The sequence below is a fragment of the Triticum aestivum genome, chromosome 5D (genome assembly GCF_018294505.1).
Source record: "Triticum aestivum cultivar Chinese Spring chromosome 5D, IWGSC CS RefSeq v2.1, whole genome shotgun sequence".
NCBI lineage: Eukaryota > Viridiplantae > Streptophyta > Magnoliopsida > Poales > Poaceae > Triticum > Triticum aestivum.
The window spans coordinates 38,539,433-38,552,895 of NC_057808.1; positions in this window are offsets into that span (position 1 = coordinate 38,539,433).

A 13,463-nucleotide genomic window follows, 5' to 3' on the forward strand; every position below is an offset into this window, starting at 1 on the left:
TAAGTACCAGTGTATGCATTTGCTTGCTAGGACAAGGGCCGCACACGTACGTACGTACGGTCCTCAGTGGACAAAGACAGAATTATCTAGTCTTGAAATGAAATCGGAAGACGCTGGTCGAACTACGTAGCACCGTGCATGCATGCATGCAGTTCCGGATTTTGCTCTCACGCCGACGCGTGCGCAGCACGGCAAAAGTACTAGGAACACACACTATGGAGTACTCCTGCGTCCAGCTAGCTAGCTACTTAGTACAGTAATGTATCTCAGGACAAGGAACAGAGTTACTCGTTTGCCGTCCTTTCCCAAACTCCCATGCAAAAGCGCCGCCGACGCCTACGTGTTTCGCTGTGGACGTCGCATTTTCCCGCTCCTCCCAGCTGGAAGAAAGGTCAAGGATGGATCGTAGTGGTGCGGATAACACTGCATGCATGATGCATCTGAACTGGATCAATGCATGCAATGGTGCAGGATGGCATCACTGCATACGAATGCATGCATGAATTACTAGCTTAGCTGCCACTCCTCGTTACTGTCGTTTATTGCATGCAGATTTTGACCTTCTCTCTGTGTCTGCTGGATTTTATTTTATTTTGAGGGTGTGTCTGCTGGATTAATGGCTTAATTTGTCTAGCCGTAGATTGATGAGTTAGGCCCCAAATGAGTGGCGCTGAGTTACTTGTGATGCTACCTCGCTCATGAGGTGGATGCTGCTTATTTGCCCTTCAGATTCGGTCACACGTTTGCTTTGGCTAGCGATACTATTAGTGCGCAGTCGTCACTTGTGCGCTGCATGCTAGTACATGCATACTTTTAGTCAATCCCTTTTCACCTTCAAAATAGATGCACGCGTTAGTGGTCAATGCTACCCACGCTAAGATCATAACAAGCTGGTCGGTTTGGATTAAGGTAGCCTACCTATTAATTAAGCATAAGCGTGTTAGAAAAGGCATGGAATTCGTTAATTAGTACTCCAGTAATTAAGCTTATCCTAGTGGGTTGTATTGGGCCACTACTTTTCGGTATTTTCTGCTGTTATGCTCGCTTTTTTTAGTTGGTCATGCTCTCTAGCTTGTAGAGCAAACAGGAGCTGGGTGTTCACCTAAAAAAACTACTGGAGCTGGGTGTACATGATGTTCATGAGATGGTGTTGGAAACAACACGACTGGCCAGTGTAAGTATATTAGTCACTGTAAAATATTTCGCAAAGAAGTTAGCCGATAATATATGAGTCAGTGTAAGTATATTAGTCAGTGTAAAATATTCAATAATCACCCTTTTATACTCCTGTAACGTTCTTTTATGCTGACAGTTATTTTTTTCTAAAAGGGTGGCAGGAGTATGTTAGTCAGTGTAAGTAAATTGAATATTTTAGGTTGCACAGGTGCACTTTCGGTTCCTAGCTTAATTGTTCATTTGAGCTCGCACTCCTGAGAACTGGAAGACTGAGCCAGCGCATGCCCTGCACATGTCTAGGCTACACACTGACGAAGATATACATCCTCCTGACATGCTAAGAAATTAATCTACACAGACCTGGATGGTTCTAGCTCAACGTTGAAAGGAATACTATAAGTTACGCCTTAAGGGCATCAGAATCTTACATACTGAAATACGTATCCGATTACAAGATCGTGTACATTATTTTGGTTCTAGTTTTGTCGTTGGGCATGCTATTTTAAGTCACTGGCTAGAAGCTATAGCTAAGCTTATGGTGAGTACTCTACTCACCCATCCAGCTATCAGCCATAGTCATGTGCACACACATGATATGGATGGATAGAAGTCTCGTGGCTGCCGCATAGCATCAAATCTACATATGTGTCTCGGACGTATAAACAAAGAATCTCCTGCACTCTCTCTACCAGCTTCTACGAACAGACACTTGATAATGTCACCTCAGCTAGCTCCAGTTTGTAATCATGCTTGCAAGTTGCATATTTGTTTGACCTAGGTAAGGAGTGGCGTGGCACGGACTACAACGTAGCATAGATTAAGGTATACCAACGGAGAACCATCTCCAGATAATTGTGGCTGAGACGGCAGGGAGATCATTTCCTCGATCTCTCCATGCATTGAGAGAACAATGTATCGCGTGAGCTAGGTTGCTAGCTCGCACACCATTGACCATGTGTTCCACGTCAAGTCTAGAGTCTCTAGAGCATACAATACATGGGGGTACGTGGGAGCACAGGCTTGAGTTTCGGCGAGGGCGACCCAAGGCATCCCCCGAAGGGACGCCCTACATGGATTAAACTAACTCCCAAGGGCCAATATCAGAAGCAAATCATGAGCCTATCATTTTTCTTTCTTTTCCGAAAGAGTCTACATTGTTAATTTGGTGTAGCTAGCTGTCTCGTTGGCGGTACGCTACGCTAGATCGGCACCTGTCCACCTGCAGGCATGCATGCAGATACCTGACGGCAAAAATTCGTTCCTACTTTGCTGCTTAGTGTGGGTTTGCAGTGCTCCCTTCGTTCCTAAATATAAGTTTGTCTTTTTAGAGCTTTCAATACAAACTACATACGAAGCAAAATAAGTGAGTCCACACTTTAAAATATGTCTATGTACATCCTTATATAGTCTTTATTGAAATCTCTAAAAAAAACTTATATTTAAAAACGGAGAGAGTATTATTGGAGGTCAAATATTGCACACTGTTTGCATGCTGCATTGGAGGAAAAAGGCAGCTTAGTTTGGTTTCTTAGTTGTATCCTTTCTTCGAAATGTTCTGTGTGAGAGTGTGTGCAAACTTAATTTCCAAAGTTGGTTGTGTTTTTCTCCTATTGTTGATGATTTAAACGCATCATGTGTTTCATTGAGATTTGTGTACGTGCGCAGCATGCATGGCGCTTCACTATGTTTTTCTTCATGTTGTTTTTCCTTCCGGTTTTCCAGAAAGGCTTTTGCTCGGTTCACTGAACCCGCGGTTCGCATTTGCTGGGCAGGTTCATAGCATTTGCATGCATGATACGGGTCAACATGTCGTGATTGAGTGAGGATTATCTTTGACCTTTTGAGCCTTTGAGGAGTTATGTCTTGATCCATCAAGAATATACCTCCAGGTACGACAGCCCATGCGTCCAACTTGTACCTAGGATGCATGCATGGTGTGTTTTATACCAATCGATGAAATGATTAAACATTTGTTTACCCTTCTTGCGGTGTTCCAAATATGGCCGGTAACTTGTTGCATGCATGGTTTTGGATCTAAAATTATGGCTCAAATATTGGTAAGTGGCACGACTCTCGGCCGATATGTAGGTATTTAAAAAAATTATAAACATATATTTCTTCCATTATTAGTGTCTTCATGTACCGACCTCTATGCACTCTACATCCGCCAGACATATACTCAAGTATGTTAAAAAAAACTTGAAGTTTTGGTCTAACATTTAAGAGATCTACCTCTACCTTGGTGGGTGACCCCTTTTATGCAAATTCTGGTCAAGACGACAGGAAATCGGTCGTGGGTTTGCTATTTTCTTTGGTGTGCAATTAAACAAGCATGCTACTTAGTCAAGATCAACTATTGAAGATAAAGCACTGGAAATGCTGCATAAAAATATATTTGGAATTGGTCAGTGCTTGCCGAACTCGTGATGACCAATCTCAATGTATTTTATGTTATAATTTACGTTCTACATAGTTGTCGGCCAATCATGTGTTCCATGCCTGAGCTAAGCTATCGCGATAGACTTTCAATTTGTCGGAAAGAGAGTTGCAAGAAAACTACTTGATATCAGGTTTGAGAATTCCAAAATTCATGTGATTGATAGTCCATTCAAGAACTTGTAAGAATTCAAATATACAAGCTCAATATAACAAAGTTGTGATTAAGATAGACCGCTAGAGTGTAAATATGCGTCAGTGTCACCTAATTAAGTTTTAGGATATATGTGAGTCTGTTAGTATTCAGAGTTGTAACAAATCCTATATCTATCTCTCTTGCCGTGCCAATCACACACAAACCCATCGTCATGTATGGATTAGTCATGATAAACCCCGACACACTCGTACCCATCATCATGTATGGATTAGTAATGATAAACCCCAACCCCTATCAATACACAGACACGACTCTCCATAGAGGGTGGAACACTTTAAGAACTTTGATAGAATGAATGTTTATATACAAGAGTTACCCAACGAAGGGGAACAAAAATAAAATTCACAGAACTATGCGGAATAATTCACATCATTATAGCCTTGAAGCATCTAATTATGTGTTGCACATGTACGTTCATCTATTTTCTACAACTAGTGTTAGAAATTCCAACCTCACATTATGCGAACATGGAGAAGCTCATTTTGCTTAAGCACCTTTTGTCAAGGGAACCCTTGTGTGAAAACTAGTTACTCCACTTCTATATATGAGAGCACTGCTTGACATTCATTATTAGTTTCGTGAAGCTCATACTCTCTCTATTTAGTTTTCTTGTCTAGTCGGGCGATGTACCAATTGATGTTGACTGTTCTCCTTCAATACGCTATCACAGTCCAGCTGGTTAACTATATCAGATCAACTGATCATTGTATATACTACTAGAGGTTCCAAAATAGTGGGAGTCCTAATTAACAATGCCCACCCGGCTATAATGGTGTGTACGTCGTTACAAATCATGAACTAAATGACGCATTCCGTGATGCCATTTCGGCCGGAGTAGGAGACTTTATTTGTTTGATATGAACACGTATGCAAACTGCATAGCTGCACACACCTACGATGCTTTGCTGCTCACGAGAATCCATGTTTGCTTCTCACCAACTTATATGACATCTATTATATAGTAGTTTGTACTCCCTCCGAATATAGTGCGCCCGCGCTTTTCGAGGTTCAACTTGGACCATAAATTTAACCAACGAGATCGACTGCGGCGGGAGCAAAAATTATATAATTGAAAACTTCTTTTGAATATGAATTCACTGGTATAACTTTTGCTCCTGCCGTCGTCGGTCTCGTTGGTTAAATTTATGGTCAAAGTTGAAGCACGGGAACCGAGAATGCACTATATTTTGGAACAGCTGGAGTATGTATGTAGCTCCAACAAAGCGTGAAAGCAACATAATGCCCATACTTTGCCCAGCCGGAAGTGTCATACGTTGGGGCGTCTAGGCGCCGCGGCCAAGCAAGCGGTGCAAATTTCATTGCATAAAAATATAAATATAGGGTGCATCGGCGACATCACATTTTTTGAAATTTACATGTCAATATTGCGTCACCGCAAGGAAAGATGATCATGGCAGAGCCTGGCATGATATTTTTGTTCCGGCTTACCAAGCCAATTAGTTCAGAGCATAAAGTTGTCTATGATATTAGCTGTTACAACAGTGGTGGTTAGCACCTCATTTCGAAAGACCTTAGCATTTCTAGTGTACTAAATTGTCCACAAGATTGTGAGAATAACAAAAGACTTGAGTGACTGCGGCAGCTAAGGGGTTGCTGAAGAGACTAGTAGCTCCTTCATAACGGTGAATGATGGTGTTATATTGATCTGCTCCCAAACTCTTTGTGCAAAGGACACGAAAAGAAAGGAGATCTCTCGATTCTTGTGCATGTGAACAGAGTGGGCATGATTCACTATCGATGATCTTCTTCCTTAGATTTTGCCTGATGTTAATATTGTCCATGTGAACCAGCCAAACGAAGATCCTAATCCGCTAGGGAACTTTAGCCTCCCATATATGTGCTTTTCTGGCACTTTCATTTAGGTGGTGGGAGCGACGTAGGCACCCTTGGTGGTGAAGAGCCCCCCACCCAGGAGAGAGCGAGCATCATCTGCCTGTCTTAGGTCTGCATCAATAGAACACGCAAGGAACATATAGTTCTATGGACGCAGGCACAACTATCCGGCTACGCAAGGAAAGGTCGGTCCATTCATGGAAAATTTTAGCTACAAAGGAATTTGGTTTTATGTGGTGAGAGAAAATGGTAGGGAAGGCAACCTCAAGTGGCCCACGAAGGATCCACCTGTCTAATCAGAAGAAGGTGGATCGGCCATTGTTTACTTGGCATTTAGAAATCTGCCTTGGTGCTGCTAAAGTTTTGTGGACTATTTTGGCTAAGTAGGAGGAATTCTTTGCGGAAGAACATGATAAGGTGAGTGGTGTAGTATCCAGTTTTTCCAAGAATGTGGTTTTCAGCGGAGGAATTTGAATGCGAATTTCAGCACCGTCATTGTTTACCTAACTGTTCAATGATCAGCTTTGGCAGGTTAAAAATTGTAGTATGCTGGGAGGTTGCCAAGAACAACATAGAGTAGTTCTAGCCCCCCCCCCCCCCCCCCCCCCTCCCTCCCCCTTGGTGAGCAGGAGGCCAGCCCAACTAGAGAGGTATCTATCATTTTTTTTTATCAATGACTGGCTGGTAAGCTGAGGCGAGTAGGGGAATCCCTTGGTAGGTTTGTGGGGAAAGATCCAATGGGGTTCCCAAGTCTAGAAGCAAGACATCGTGTTGGGTTAGAATTATGAAGATAAAGATGGTCCTACGGTCTCTTCGAGAGTATTTAATAAATCTAGCCGCGTAAATACGTGGGCCATTTGATAGGTCTCGGTGTTCGGTTACACTGAAATGATCGATTTAGCTCTTCAGATTCCAAAGATATTTGGTATTTAGAATGTTGGTTGGTCGTTCGCTAAAAATTTAATGATAAAACATTTTAGGGACCAAAAATTTCATTCAATTTTAGTTTTTACTGAACAAAACCGAAGAGTCGGAGAGAAGGAGTTGATGAGGGCTTTGCCGCCAAGATTCTCAAGAGAGGCATAAAGGAGATGTCGGATGAAGGGAAACTGCCTCTTGATTGGCGGTTGCCGGAGAAGCAGCGTGTCGAGGAATAGTGGCGGCTAGGCATAGGCGGTTGCTCGATTTTCTACTGCCATGGGATGATGTTGGTCATGCGGATTGGGATTATTTCCAGGTTATTTGGTTATTTTGGGTCGAGGGTCAAAACTGAATTTGGTTTTCTAGAATTGATGTCCAAATTCAGCAACAAAACGACTATTTTGATTTGGAAGTTTGGTACTCTCGGTTCAAATGCCCACCCCAACCACCCAGCTTGGTTTGAATAAAACATGTACTCCCTCCGTCACAAAATAGATGTTTAAACTTTAAACTAGAAACATGACACTTGTTTTGGGGCGGAGGGAGTAGTACCTAATTATATACACATAATCAATTTCTTAGAAGACGTAAGGAACAAGCAAACTCTTCAACCAAAATAAGAAAAAAAAAGAACTAGCAGACTCTTGATCCATGGACTCTCTTATCTGAATTATTTTACTCTATCTATATCTATATATTCAGAGACGCCGCACCACACCAGTGGCTAGTCCCTTTCTCTGTCTTTCTTTTATGTCCATATACATAAATCATAGAACATATACGTGGTATATAGCTGGGTCGGGTGGTACCCGGGGGAGGCTGTGTGCCCTTGGAGGAAGGCAAGGCTGGGCTTCAGGTGTAGGCTGGATGCATCAACGTGGCAGCTCCTGCCATGCACGCCCACAGAAACATATACCTGCCTGCCTGGAGAATCTACTGTCACTGACTTCTCTGCATTTTATTATCAAAAAGATTAGACACGTCACTTGTCTAGTTTAGCAAACTACAAGCTTAGATAATTAATTAAAGTACATCCACCTATCATCTACTCTACTGTGATTCCCGGATACTTTATGCATCTCAAGGAAAATGCGACCTACTTGTTTATTGATCACCATGTACGACTGACCCATCTTCTATATTGCTTTACGCCTATAAAGTGTAAACCAAAGATATTTCCAGTCTCAGCTAATTAACTAACATCAGTTATAAGATAACAACAAATATATATATATATATCAGAACATTTCTTTTTAGATGGTAATAGTAGTGGTACTATAACTGTGTGACCACGCCACGCCAGCCACATATGCAATTCTCTTAATTTGTAATCTAGTGTGCGTTCCATGCATTCCAACATCTTGCAATGCCATGCCGCCACCTTGCATGCCCATGAAATAAATATGGTATATGCTATCGTATTCTTTAGCTGGCCGTGTCCCCAAATCGGTCTGCTTTATATATTCCTGCTTGATTGCATCACTGCATGCGTATTTCTCCTATATATATTACAGAAAACTAATTAAGTGGACGTGCATGCATGCCATGCTTTCGTGATTAAACTAGAACTCTCTATTTCCTTGTCTCTCCATATACGTATATATGTGGAGTGTGGACTGTATGTATGGGGCTTATCCTACCAGCTAGCTAGCATTCACATTAACATTGTTAGTCATATAGTCTAGTTAATTAATTAGGCAATTTGGTGGCTTGCTCTCATTGGTTTCATCTTGTTGAATCGATATTTTTTATTAGCCGCGCGCATAACTCAGCTCACAGCAACCGATAGAATCTAGTGAGATGCCCCAAGGTGGCAACCCATGAGCTTCTTTGTGCTCCGAAATAATATTTCCTTAACGGATTCTGGTCCGAAATAATCATTCCAAATCAGACCGGGTCACGTTTACCTGGGTCAACTCTTTCGCCTCGCTATAGTGTACACTCCGTCCTTTTGCTTAGGCTGGTCATAGTGGGAAGTATCATATGCATAGTATCATAGATTATTATCATAGGTGGTCTTATTTATTGCCATGCATGACATGTAGTAGCATCACATTTATTATGTTACAATACATACCTATATGTTACTATAACCATCACTCTCTTCTTTAATTCCCTGCCACGTAAGCATGTTTGCGAGTCTCAAGTGCATGATACTACTTATGTTAGGCTGGCCATAGTGGGGGTAACATAAGTAGTATCATGCACTTGGGACTCGCAAACATGCTTATGTGACAGGCAATTAAAGAAGAGAGAGATGGTTATAGTAACATAGGTAGATACCGTAACATAATAAATGTGATGCTACTATGTGTGATGCATGGCAATAAATGAGACCATCTATGATACTATGCACTATAGAGGTAGAGGTAGTAACATAGACTAGTAACATATGCATGTTACTAGTCTAAGTTACTCCCCACTATGACCAGCCTTACCCCCACTATGGCCAGCCTTATATCCATCATTATCACATGACTAATTAGGAGCTGCAGGTATACTTACCATTCGATTCTAATTGATGATCACTAATCACTCATATTTTATTTGCATGTTCCTGTCCATGTCACTACTACGATCGAACACCAATGCATCGATCAATCACTGTCCTCCTAGTTTTTTTTTCTTTGAATTAATTTCTCTCTTGTTTCTTCTGGACAATGAGACGATCGTTTTGCTTGTTTTGTTCTTGAGTGGTGCATGTGTACGTGGCAGCTGCTGTAGCTAGCTTGCATGTGTTCGCAAATTAAGCACAGTGCGGTAGCCAGTTGCTCTAGCTAGCTACCTAGTTGCATGCGTACACTTGAAGTGCCGTGGACACTAGGTCACACGCTGCGCCACTCGATCCTTCTGGTCGACCACGCCATATACATGTCTACGCGCCGAGCGTATATATGTACGTATTGCAGATGTGCGGGTGACGTCTACATACTCATTGAAAGAGTGCTCGTATGTCCACGTGCAAACCATGGTAGGAATGAGTGATCTTTCCTTTTTAGTTTCTAAGTAGTAGTATATACTATAGGTTACTACGAATTAATTAATAGCGTTAATCTGACGACCATGTATCAATTATCAAGCAACATATTACCCTTCGGTTGCACCATATGTGTGTGTGTGGACTCTACACTAACGGATATATATATATAGCCTGATCGGCTTGGATAACTCTGCGTGGACTCTACACTAACCATGCTCGATCTTTTTTCCAAATTTGGAGCCGTAGTGTGTTATCTACTTCATCTATCCGTAAGTGTCTGTTCAACTAGGATGAGTGTAGCAGGAGAGCCAAGCATTCTTCGGTTGACTCTGGATGATGACAAAGGTGGTTTGTATCAGTCCACCAGGAACCAATCACCATGCTGGAAGTCAGATGTGCTCTATTAAAGTGGATTATCCTCCTAGTGATTGGAGAGGTACCTGCTATGATGCATGTGGTGGTTTTGTAAATCTTGAGGCTCAGTGGTTTCGGTTAGTGAGTAGTGTTATGTGAGCATGGGTGCATGTTGTCTGCCTGTACGTTGCACTCGGCATTTCTCACAAAATTAAGTTGGATGTAATCATGTTAACTAGTCCTAGATCATATATGAGTGTAGCAGGAGAGCCAAGCATTCTTCGATTGACCCTACAACATACATGTACTGTGAACGGCACCACCGAACGGAGTAACAAGTCTCATCCCCTACATCAATTACTTGATGTTAGTTGCTTGATTGAAGCTCTCTCTCTCTATTTGTTTTTCTCAAGCCCGTCGATTCCACGACATTCTCTAGTTGGGCGATGAATCAATCGATGTGACCACTCTCCTTGAATACGTACTCTACCGTATATGTTGTCAACATATCATTATATAGTACAGCTAGAGGTTCCAAAAGAATGGGAGACACAACCAATTAACAACGCTCTCCAGGATATCATGGTGTGTATGTCGTTATAAATCATGAAACCAAATGACGCACTCCGTGATGCCATTTCGATCGACCTGCCCCAGCCAGGCCTGAGAGGGACTATTGTACGTACTTCCAATATAGTAGTAGAAATTATTGTTTGATACTAACACGTATGCAAATGTTGGTGCACAAACGTATGTAGGGTGTTTGCTTCTAGTCAACTACTTATACCAGATCAACCTATTACTCCCTCCGTCCGGAAATACTCGTCGGAGAAATGGTTAAAAATGATGTATCTAGAAGTTAAATATATCTAGATACATCTATTCATTTGACAAGTATTTCCGGACGGAGGGAGTACTATTTATGCTAGTTTGTACTCATACATCCTTGCTCCCAAAACACGGGAGATCAAATATGATGCCCATGATCCTTTGCCCGGCCGGAAGCGTTATGACGGTGTCAAGGCGCCGTGGCCAAGCAGACGGTGCAAAAATGCAGCTATGAATAGAATTATGATGATAAGGTGTAGGTTGGTAATGACGCGCACGTATATACTCTCTCCGTCCCAAAATTATTGTCTTAGATTTGTTTAAATACGGATGTATCAAGTCACGTTTTAGTATTAGATATATCCATATCTAGACTAATCTAAGACAAGAATTTAGAATGGAGGGAGTACATGGTGAAAGAGACATCGAGGACTTTTGCCTCTCAAATAACTCGAGCAGCCCTTTTATCCAAAAGAAAATTTTAATGATTTTTCTAACACATTTGCTATTTGTTGGGTGCCTGAAACATCAATTCCTATTAGTCGATTTGAGCGAAGCATCAAGGCATAGATTGGGGGCTCCATGGCAAGCATTAGAGAAGTGGGGGACACTACTAGGAAAAGCCTAGCAGCAGCGCGGGTTTTAGGTACATTAGTAGCGCAGGGACCAGTGCTACTAATAAGGCGCTACAGCTAACACTTAGCAGCAGCGCGTGGGCGCCCGCGCTACTGGTATACAAGTATAGCAGCAGCGTGCTTCGTGCAAGCTCGCTACTGCTAATAGCTCTAGCGTGCTTGGGCTGGACGCGCTACTGCTACTGTCACGCTGCTGCTAACTTTCTCCACTCGCTACTGCTAATTTTAGTAGTTTTTGTTTTTTTTCTGCATATTTGTTTTGTATTTGAACAGGCTTTATACAAGAATCTTTAGCAGATACAAATGTCATCATGATACACATACAAATGGCTGCGAGGCCACAAATGTAATCATAGCATATACATACAAATAGTCTCATCATAATCATCATCCAACACAAAATGGTATCTCGTCATCATCTCGAAAATAGCGATACAAGTTTCGATTACTTGCAACTACATCGTCATCCATCTAAATAATGATATACGCGAGAAGAGCTATCACTTTGAGTGAGAGCGGGACTATGCAGTACATGAGTTCGTATCCCTCTCTCGCATTAGCGTGAACCTAAATTAACTACTGCCTGTCGCTCGAAAACCGGAAACCGGTACACCTAGGCCTGACACTCTGGCCACTCGTCGTATATATACTCCTGGCGTAGCACTTCTTCGCCATCGATGATCTATGCACCTGCATCGTCACATGAGTCGATGATATGCAACATATATAGTTGAGCAACAGAAAGAGACAGACTTGGCAAAAATAGAATCAACATATCATAAGCATAAATAACAAAGTTGATCGTACCCAAAATGCCCTAACTAGAGTGATCGTCGCTAGTCGAGGAGGACAGTTTAATTACATCGTCACAAATAAAGTTTCGTCGTGCATAACTCAAAGTTTCGTCATACAGAAAGTATGGACTAAACGGACACATTGTCATATATCGACAATCACTCCAACATGTTGTGCCATCCATCCAAGTCAGGGAGATAGTCCCCGAGCCTAGTGAAAGGCTTCAGGTCGAGACGCTGAGAGGCTACCCGTGTTCGGACGTCTTCCCGCGACATTTGTCCTTCTTCGTAGAACATCCCTGTTTTTCCGACGACCTCCTTCATGATGATTTGGGCAAGTTCGCGCTGGATGTGATAGAACTCGGCTCGAAGTCGATGATCCTCGATATCTCCTACGTTCTTTGCCCATTGCAGAATATGGGCATCGCCGGATGTAGGTGACATGCGAAGGTTCTGGTGATCCCGTCTGTACTCCAGCATGTGGTGTAGGACATAGAATCCATCATTAAGAGAACCACTTGGTTGCTGGATGCAGCAGAAGTCGGTCTTATGGCCGAAGGCGAGCCTGCCGCCCCTTCTCTTCTTGTCCGTGACCTCTCCACCCCGTGCTTCGTAGTAAAACATAGCACTGTCGAGAACATCCTTGATGTGGGTGTAATCCTTTTTGTGAATGTTCTTCGACGAGTCCAAGTAAAGAGCGTGGGAGTATCGGGGGTAGAGGATGATGAGGACGGCGCGCCCGCCACTGCGCAAAATAAGTACACCTCAAATTAATTAGCCTCCACCGTGCAAATGAATGATTGAAATCGAAGGAAGGATATCTGCGCGGATGACTTACAAGGGATGATAAGGCACGAGAATCGCCTCCTTGTCCTTATTGGCGAGCATGAAATTGACGATGTATTCCCTCGCGTATTCACGGTGCTTTGCGCAGACTCCCAAGAAGCTCTCGTGCATGAAGTACGGGTCAGCGACACAGATATGACGTATTTGCTCAACCCCGATGAAGTAGTTCATGTGCAAGGCATAAAGGCGGACAAACGTAAAATCCAGCTTCTTCACGTGAAACATGTCGAATATGTAATCGAATCGAAGGAAGAACTTATCCGCGGGGAAGAAGTCGACGTACGACAATTGCCGCGGAACGTTAACCACGTAGAGTGGGTATCCTGGATCTTTCGAGGCGATGAGGCCTTTCTCTATCCGCAACACATCATCATGAAGACTCCTTAGATCGCCGAATCCGGCCCTTAGCACTGCTGCAGGTA